This window comes from Papaver somniferum, chromosome 5, assembly GCF_003573695.1.
Source record: "Papaver somniferum cultivar HN1 chromosome 5, ASM357369v1, whole genome shotgun sequence".
NCBI classification, from domain to species: domain Eukaryota; kingdom Viridiplantae; phylum Streptophyta; class Magnoliopsida; order Ranunculales; family Papaveraceae; genus Papaver; species Papaver somniferum.
Genome location: NC_039362.1, coordinates 50439240 through 50449492, shown reverse-complemented (window position 1 = coordinate 50449492; position 10253 = coordinate 50439240). Strand labels below are relative to the sequence as shown.

Genomic DNA, 10253 nt, shown 5'->3' with positions numbered 1-10253 from the left:
AATGTTAAATATAACATGTGTGGCATTTAGGAAGGGGAAAACTACGCTAAGGCCCCACCCATGGGTTACCCATAATCTGGGTTGCACGGACACGGACTCGGCAACGCGGACACGACACGATGCTAATCCCGTGGAGAATTCGTCACCTTCAGTGTAGTCAATATCGGCCGTATCGGCCGATATATCGGTGATATTTCGGATATCGGCCTTGGAGCGGTAGGATAAGCATTGTATCGGCGATACGATATCTTGGCGATAATATCGTCTGATATTAGCCGTATCGGCCGATATATCAGGGATATTTCGTGATCCTATTTTTCTTGATGAGCATGATGAAAATGATGAATGGTTGGATCCGAACTTGGAAGACTTGGCGGTAGAAGGTGATAATGTAACTTTGGATGATTTGCAAGATATTCTTGGTGAAGAAAGTTGGCCAGTTGGTAGTAGAGGTGCATGTAGTTCTCGAAGTAAGTCTACTTACCAAACCGACTCTGAGTATGATGGATATGATACTGATCAATCGATGCTAGACACAGATTATGCACTACTTGATGGAGCTAATGGAATTACTGAAGATGATGATATCAATAGTGGCTCGTATGATTTTGAATAAGACTGTAATATCCTTGTTTAATTACCATTTTAGGTAGTAAACTTTAAAGTTGTTGAAGTTACTCTCCTGTTTTTGGTTTGAACTTTTAACTTGTTTAATTACCATTTTAGGCAGTAAACTTTTAAGTTGTTGAAGTTACTCTCCTGTTTCTAGTTAGAACTTGTTTATTTATCATTTTAGGTAGTGAACTTTAAAGTTATTGAAGTTACTCTTGTGTTTTTTGATAAAATTGATGGTAGCTATAAAATTATAGTCTCTAAATTTGGAACCGATATTATACCGATATCTGAACGATATCCGATATTAACTACATTGGTCACCTTATTGACGAACTTGGTGCAAAGACCAACCTCGTGAACTCAGTGGAGTTCCAATTTGTTCTGAAAAGAGTGAATACTTTAGCTCATGAAATCGCAGCGTATGCAAAGCTACTCAATGTCCAAACTTGGTGGACATCTTCTCAACTCCCAGCTTCAATCATTCGACAGGCTAGTTCTACCGATGACTTGTCTTGATGTTTTCTTGTTTTTTCCTAGTTTTTTTATACACAAATTAGGTATCTCCGGGACCTTACCGTCCCGGCTCAACCTCTCTTTATAGTCTTAAACGTACTTTATTTCTTTCTCTTTACTAATAAATTAAAATTAGACTATATGAGAGTTAATGTATCCAAATAGTGGATATTTAATTTCATATATATCTTAGAAAAGGTCGACTTTTCGACCGGGTCTCTTTTTACAGGGACCCTAATAAAAATCCTAGCTTAGTAGAAGCACAAGGACCTTCACGACATTTTCTTCGTTCTTTTTCCTTCTGCTCTCTCATCTTCTTCTCTTCCTAATCTAACAATATCAATCAAATCGGCAAACTTCTCCTCACAGACAAGGAAAATCCTTAACCTCACCCATCGAAATTTGGAGCATAATTCTGTATACGATTCTAATGCTTGAAATTTGATTGATTCTAAACCTAAATTTGAATTAGGGTTTTGTTTTGGGTAATTCTGCTTCTTTGGTTTGTTAGTTATCGATTTTAATTAAGGGAAAATTATACTTTGTGTTGTTCATCTCTATTTGGTTTTGTTATATGTATTGAATACGAATCTTACGACATGATTTTTTGTTTGTTTCAGTTTTTGATAGAATTACTAATCTACTTTACTTTCATGGTTGAACTCAACTTAAGACCTCTTCGTCAATGGTTGAATTGCGTTGATCACCGGCAAGTGTTAAACACCCTTTACATGATTTGTGATAATGCATAGTTTCAATTACTATTTCTATTTTATCATAAAAAAAAAAATCGAATGCTGCTAAATTCAGTAATGGGCTTCTACCTGTTTGTAGAGATTCCTTAGAAGTTTAACAAAATGATTTGTGATAATTCATTAGTCTCAATTTCGATTTTTGCCAAATTCAGTAATTGGCTTCTACCTGTTTGTAGAAATTCCTTAGAAGTAAACAAAGTGTTCTCTCAATTTGGCACCACATATAGTATATTGTCATAAGGTTTAACTGAAACTCTCTGATCAATTTCGTAAAAAATATTTTGATTCGTTTTCCCTTTGATTTACAGATGACAATTGAAGGTAAGGTTTTGGATTTGAAGCCAAGTCGAAGTCCAAGAATTATTGAGCTTGCTCGATTTCAAGAGCTAGCTGGGGCTGAGAAAGAAAATGAATGGCAATGTCAGTCAAGAGAATTCTCAACAAAGAGATGCTCGCTTACAATGGCGTCATTTTTTATACAAAGCAAAATGAGATTCAATGACCTTAAATGAAACATCAACAATGGCGTAATGCTAATGAGAGAAGAAAAACAAGAATTAGATGTGAAAACAAAGATGAGCACGTAGACGAAAGAAGCAAACAACTTACTACCGCCACTCAAGTTCGATCACAAGACCATGAAACGGGAACAAGTAGTAAGTGATGAGATAGTATAATCATCGATTCCGGTTAATCCATGTACTAGAAATACCAATTTTTAAGTATTGGTATATGCTTAACTAATTAAGGAATTTGCTATGCAGTGATTTGTGGCCTGACAAACTTCTATCGTATAGGTACTGGGTAGGGCCATTGATTTAAGGAGCCTAATTGCTAAACAGATGAACTGTAGGAGTTGGACTGTTCACCCGAGAAACGGGTAAGCACTCTCTTCCTTCCAAATTTCAGTCTCATCTTTTGTATGATTGCCTATCTCTGTGCTTCTTTTTAATCCCATATAAAATGCATCACTTTGGAGTTTGGACCGAACTCGATCTTTGATGTGTTAGCAAATAGATTAAAAACCTTCATATTCCTGTTCCAACATAAATGTCCACACCCCAGTGTACTACCTGGGTACCTATTTAACTCAAATAACCTTCATATTTAGACCTTAAATATTCTTTTGTACTTCTTTTAAGTAGAGTGAGTACTTGAGTTGAAATTCATGGAGGACAGTACCACGAAAATCTTATTTAATGATATCTGGATGTACATAAAAGAACTTGGTGGTGTTATTTAATCATAGTCTTTATAGTCACACAATGTCACAATATGCACATGAAGTAGCAAAATTTGAGCGGCGGGGGCATATGCTACTTGATTCTTAGGTTCTTCCTATGTTGATTCTTCTAATTTCACTTTCATAATTTTATTTTACATTACAATAGTAGCAGAAACGCCTAAAGAATTTATTAAAGTTGGTAGTTTGTTATTCGTTGTTATTTGTCTAAATGCCCAACAAAATACCATTATGTAATTCTTTAGCTAATTTTTGGTGTTTTCATGAAGTCAGTTTTTATTCATATTCTCTGTTAACTTTTATGACAGATTTTAATTTACTCATGTTGTTACGTTTGTAGCTGATTTATATGGTTTCGGGTCCTAACAATAAGACTGTTTGTTGGAGTATTACTCGAGAGGGACAAAAATTCTAGGATTTGGCGAAGGCTGTGCTTGATACTGCTGCTGCAATACTTGATGGTGGTTATGCAAAGCTGAAGTGAAAGGATCATCTTCAGGAAAAGAGTAACTTTATATTTTTTACCCATTTATGGAAGGTATTTGATGACATCTCATGCAAAGTGTGGAAGGAGCATCAACCTTAGTGGTTGGATGTTTGTCGTGGTCAGAGGGATGAACGCTTGAGGCATGATGCTTCATGAGGTATTCTGCCACAGATTTCCTTTACAAAGAAAAAACTGAAAGCTTGAAAGGTACTACAGAAGCAATTAATGTATTTACATTGTATTAATTAAATTAAACAATTAAGGGGATATGATGTAAAACCAAGCACCCTCTTGACATGACTTTGGACATATACTAATGACTTTGCAGTAAGCCCAGGGGTGTTGGTGATCTTAATTTTGAGTTATTTGGATGGCTGTTGTGAGGGTAGGGGTAGTTGTTGGAGTCCTCCAACTTATAAAAAAGTTAATCAATAAACAATAAGTTTGGGGGTCATAGAACGGAATGGCACTCGCATCGCGCGTGCGTCTTTGCTAGTATATATAATGAAAAGGTATATTAGTATGTATTGTTTTGCATTTGAAAAACCATGATTTAAATTAGTTTTATGAGTTAGTCGAGCTTTGGCAAAATGTTTTGCACTTGAACAAAGCAAAGCATGATGTAAGGGTTAGCAAGTAGGATAACACTAACAAATTTGAGTTGAATTATTTCTCATCCATAATTAGATATCAAAAAATTTGAAATAAATAAATTCAAGCATGAATGATATCCAGATACATACTTTTTGGTGTTAGATATTATAAAATTAAGAATTTTCTCTTTGGAGTAATACAATGTCCAAACCCGGATATTACAATGAGACCTGTAGATTATTTATTTTTACATTCATCGATGTCCAAACCCGGATATTACAATGAGACCTGTAGATTATGTATTTTTACATTCATCGATGTCCAAACCCGAATATTTCAATGAGAACTGTAGATTGTGTATTCTTATATTCATTGATGTCCAAACCTGAATATTACAACGAGACCTGTAGATTATGTATTTTTACATTCATCGTGATTCATAAGATATATTTACAATATGTGAATTTGAAGATCAATATCTTATGTTTGATTATTTTTTTCCATATATATGTCGAGAACTAAGATATTTATTGATCAAGAGGCAATCAAAATTTTCATGCTAAAGTCATATTTGGGGATAGCTCGTCCTTTTCCAGTACTTCAAGATTAATATTGTCAATCTTTACATTCTGGCATGGAAAACCTATGGATGTTCCATGAATTTTGTGTTGTGATCCTAACCTTGGATGGATTTTTCACAATGTTATGTGAACTCAGTCAAATTACAATGCACCGACATATTATAATCAAGTACTAATTTTCAGTCGAGGGTTTTCTTGAAATTATATCTTGATATCTTGATCATGATGCTGAAAAATGGGTCATCGATCTAAGAGCTCGTTTATTTTTCCATAATAGTTCCCAAAAATTCAGTGGCGGAGCTGGAAATTTGGTTAAGGGATAGCTTGAGAAGCTAGTTAGGCTTTAGCCCATATTTTAGGCCTAGCTTAAGCTTATTTTTCAGGCATATATTATCACTCTAACCAAATTAGGTAGTGAGAAAAATGCTTGTTTGGACTTTTGGGGGTGGCCTAAGTTAAGTTGTAGATCCGCCCCTTCCACAAATGAATAATGAAGCTGAATTAATAGGTAATATAAGTCATGTCTTGATTTTTAACTTCGTTGTCATTAATTGGTAAAATCCTTCACTAAAATACAATTTGCATATTTTTCATTCTGATACTTTCAAATGCAGAATTATCCCATAACCAAGACCAGATGTTATGCCACGTTCCTTTATATTAATGCTTTTTCATCACTCTTTTACCACGAACCTCCCAATGTGAACTCTATCCGTGTTAGGTTATTTTGCAAGGCCTTTAGGTTATCTATGTTAGGATATTCTAAGATATTGTGAAAAATAACTTAGCAATCTTTTGCGGGGCTGTTTTTATGTTATCGATTTATATACCAAAAATACGATTTTTCGGCTATGTGTGGTGGGTGTTGTTCATGTTTCTCCGCTATGTCTACTTATGCAAATACCAAAGGTAAGGCCAATAAGGAAACTCAATGTTGTGTTGTGAAAAATCAGACATGTTAAAATAATAAGTGATGAATGATATGCAAAATTATGCTACATGAATTAAGAAAGTTTATCTTATCCAAATACCTATTAAAACTTATATATACACATAATAAATAAATAAAAGATGGATAACAAACCTTAAATTTTGTGATGGTATGCATTGCAAAGGTATCATGTGTCCTTTTCAGAGTCTTTAGAAAACAACGAAAATAAGTGTTGTTACTTAGTATTTGAACACAAATTATATCTATCGTTTTTCCCTAGTTACCGAGTTTAATTTTATCTTTGTAGAGTTTTATTAAAACCAAAAAACTCATTACTTACACATATACATATATAAAAATCTTTAAAGTAACTCAGATCTTACCTTTATGTGAACCTTACACAATGTATATCATTGGGTCTATGGCCACAGAACAACCTTTGATTAATGTCATGTGTCATGCAGATTATGGTATTCAAGTCTGGGTTTTTAGCTTGGTATGTTCCGACAAAATACTTAAAATATCATTAACATATTTTTGTTATCCATATGTATATCCTCATTAATATAATCCGATTTATCACCATTGATGATTACTTAAATTTTTTCCTTGATGCATTTTTTATTCGTTGATTCTAGTGTAAAAAAATGGTCACCATCGATTAAATGTGAACATCACTTGTGAAAGTTAATGACAGTCAAATTATAACATGACTTATGTGGATGAGCGCTGGGTGTTTTTATCTAACAAATTAGAACATGCCCGCGCGATCTGAATATATATGGAATCTTCTAACCAAATTCTACTTATTTACTTAAAATGAACAAATGAAAAATTCCAGTATTTGCTTTAAATTATTCTGAAGAATTTTTTAAAGATTTTGAAAGCAATAAGTCCAAATATATAAAAGAAAACAATCTATATTACGAAGAAAAAAACAGTCTGATCCGAATAAGAATTAAAATTACTAAAAAATCAATAAGGTAAATAATGAGGTAATAAATAATGCAAAAGATATTGAAGATGGTCATGCAGTTGTGAATGCCTTTTCACACAGCCAAAACCCTGATGAACCATATGATATTGTAAACAATGTAAGCTTGAGTTATAACATACCTTGTCAAGAATATAAATGACTAAAATAACAAAAGAATTACATTGAATTAAAAATAACTCTCGAAAGGAAATGATTTCGGACGTTGTTTGAATTGGTGTAACCCTGTGTTTCGGTTTTAATTTTAACTTATCTGTAGTTTCATGGACTGATGACATGTACTCGTAAATTTGATGTTCGGACTCACCTCCTGGGAAAAGACTGATGTATGCATGTTGTTCACATACCTTTTCGATGACCTGGTCTCCTAAAATTGCAATCATACCCTTGTTGATTTCCTTGATTGTTTAATTGCAGATGATTTCGTCATTTTCAATGAATATTTCATTCTATAAATAAAACACCAAATATCTAACTATTATGTGACAGTGAGATGTCAATGGCGTAATGACATCTATTGTCATACTTAACCTGATTAAAATAATGCAACATTAAAAATTGAAGAAACAAATGTACTAACATTCTAATCTTTTGTCAGTTTATTATATTATTTAAATTTTTCTATCTCATACTCTTGTTTTCTTTCATAATTTTCCATATACTTTTCTCTTCGATTTCATATTTAAACAATCATTTTTTTAGATTCAAATGACTCAAAAGGTTTAAAAAAATTAGTGTGTTCATCTGCACTCTCCATCCTAAAACGAAGCCTCATTATATATAGCACCGTTCATAGTAAACTTCTTCCAATGTGTACCATGCAACCTGAGCGAGGTCTCAAAAACACCAATAACCACAAATAGTAATATCAATACAACATGGATTCAGTCATTGTCGACGGAAGTCGAACCCACAACGGCATGGATAAAATCCATGCGCTCTACTTATTGAGCTAAGACATCCAAAGGGATAGAATACAATACATATCTGCACTTTTTTGTTTTACACGACTTGGTTGATGATAGACTCCTAAAAGTTATGATTTTACAAAAAATATTTATTATGCCTACATCTAACCAAGGACAAATCTTCCCACACCTTTAAGTCTGGATAAAATATGCGTAAAATTATTGAATCAGATAACAGTTGAGAGACATAAGAAACTCTTCATCATCCATCGATAATTTTTCATGGTGAGTGTATGTAATGGACGTTGGGAGTATATTACATGTAAGATAGTAGTCATAGATAATTCCGAAAACAACAATCTCGATGTCTCTCATTGATTTCCATTGATTTTTTTAGTTAACAACGTCAAAAAGATTACCTATTTCATATCCAAATATAAATTAAAAAAAAAATCTTCCTTAGTTTAACTGAACATAAGCATCAAAAAATTCAAAAAATTATCAACTACTTTGGGGCTTGGCCAGTAGATTTAATATAAAAACCTGAATGGGAGTCTACTTATACAAATCATAGAGAAAATTATATACCTGTTTGGTATTTTTCCTCAGTAAGAACTGTCGTTCTTAGGGTAACTCGACGAAGATGACGAAGTAGAAACCATTCCTCGCGTTGTCTCCCCTATCCAAAATAAAAAAGAAAAAAGTATTGGTGGAAAGAGAAAACAACTTTTATATGACATCGATTTGCATCCAACGACCGGAAACACATAAAAATATCTGGATGGCCACAGACATCCCAAAGATAATAATTTGGGGCAATCACCTTCATGTTTGTTAACGTGCCTACAACCACAAATCTGATAGCATCCTCTTAACTTAAGCTTATTCATATTGAATGTCGTTGACCCTAGGTTGTCACCAATCTACAAAAACATAATTCAAGTACCCAAAAATTGCAAAAAATCATCAACATAATTGCATAAAGAAACAAATATAACCCATGTGACTCAGTAAATTGAAACAAAAACTCTAGATATCAAATTGATAAATTAGTATTTGTTAGTAAGATAACCCAAGAACCATTAAACTACTTCAATTCTTTAAATTAATTATTATTATTATTATTATATTGAAACGCCCCCAAATTTACTCATAAATATATGAAACCCTAGGTTTCAATTTCTGAAATCATTACGAAAATCAATTACTATTACCAAATATTCTTACCAAACAAATCCCTTCAAGTTCCACTAAAATCAACAAAAGAAGATGAAGATGTTGCAAGGACTTTCTCATGTATGAGAAGATGCTGGTGTACGTAGTTTTTTCGTATGAGAAGATGTGGACCAAATAAGATTGAAATATGCGGAAGAAGAAACCGCTCTCTGCACTTTGGATTAATACCATCGATTAAGCGTCACCCTCCGTAGGTATCACTCGGGTTCAATATTTTGTTATAGGTTTGTGGTTTAACATAAAAGATAATAAAAAATTAGGTTCTTTAAGACTTTTGATCGATCCCCTAACTAAGATGAAATAACCGAGCTATGATCATGTAATTCATACCGCAAGATACTATATGTGATGTTACATTCAATACTTCGTGTAAGAGATGAAAAATGTAAATAATTACATAAAGTAATTCAGATCAATAAATATTATTGATGTAATATTGCAGTACTTTAGCTAAGTTGATTTTTATGTTTCAAATTTATTATCGAATTTTCATCATTTGAATTTGTGCATAAATATGTAGTGTAATCTACTAGAGTGGGTGACAACATATTTATGTTTTTTTGGCCTACACTTTTAATGGAAATGCCAAATACATGTTTTATTATTGTTTGAAATCATTGTCACTGAGAAACAATATACTTTTTATTTTTTTATTGAATAATAAGTAACATAGTTTTATCTTTGACGACGCAGAAATAGACGATCCGAATAGTCATTGTACAACCTTAACAACCTGTGTTCATTAAAATCAAAGGATAATCTTTAAAAACGATTATATGTTAATTTTATCTACTACAATAAGGTTAGCTTGTATTCTATATTACTTTATAAGGTATTTTAACAATGTTATATTGTTCAAGTTGATTTTACTTACACGCTAAACGACTGCAACATAAGTTGTTAAAAACGATTAATTTGAATCAAGTACTTCATTTTTTTTTTAAATGCAAGTTCTTCGTATTAGTTTTTAAAATTGTTCCAAAAAAATAAAGAAAAAATAACTCTCAAAATTATGAAAAGAATATTGGATACAATTCAACAAATTTGAAACAATGTTTTTTTTTCTAACTTTTCTTCTATTAAGTGCGGTTTTAGCACATGCACTTCTTTTATTTTGTAATTTACGGATTTTCAAATATTTGAAAACCTTGCCCTGACCAACTTTTGTTGTCAAACTTAATTAAGATTTAAGTTACCAAACAAAATATAGTCCATGGTTGTTACTCTTGTTTTTACACAGGCATAAACGTAATAACTTTATTTTAAGACCACAATTAATAACTATATACATATGAATATTTATCAAAATAAACGATCTCTAACCTTGAGTATTTCTATGAGTATTTTCCTGTTACAGCGTTTGTGTATCCTATTAAAAATAATAAAATTGACGCTG

At 32.4% G+C, this 10253-nt stretch overlaps 1 long non-coding RNA gene across 1 annotated transcript; it reads left to right on the top strand.

The window, feature by feature from the left end:
• The first annotated feature begins 2193 nt into the window (after positions 1 to 2193).
• On the top strand, positions 2194 to 4138 carry LOC113281555. The gene is made up of 3 exons (XR_003326237.1): positions 2194 to 2539; positions 2681 to 2763; positions 3467 to 4138. It is a non-coding gene; the product is annotated as an uncharacterized LOC113281555 (long non-coding RNA).
• The last annotated feature ends 6115 nt before the right edge of the window (positions 4139 to 10253 follow it).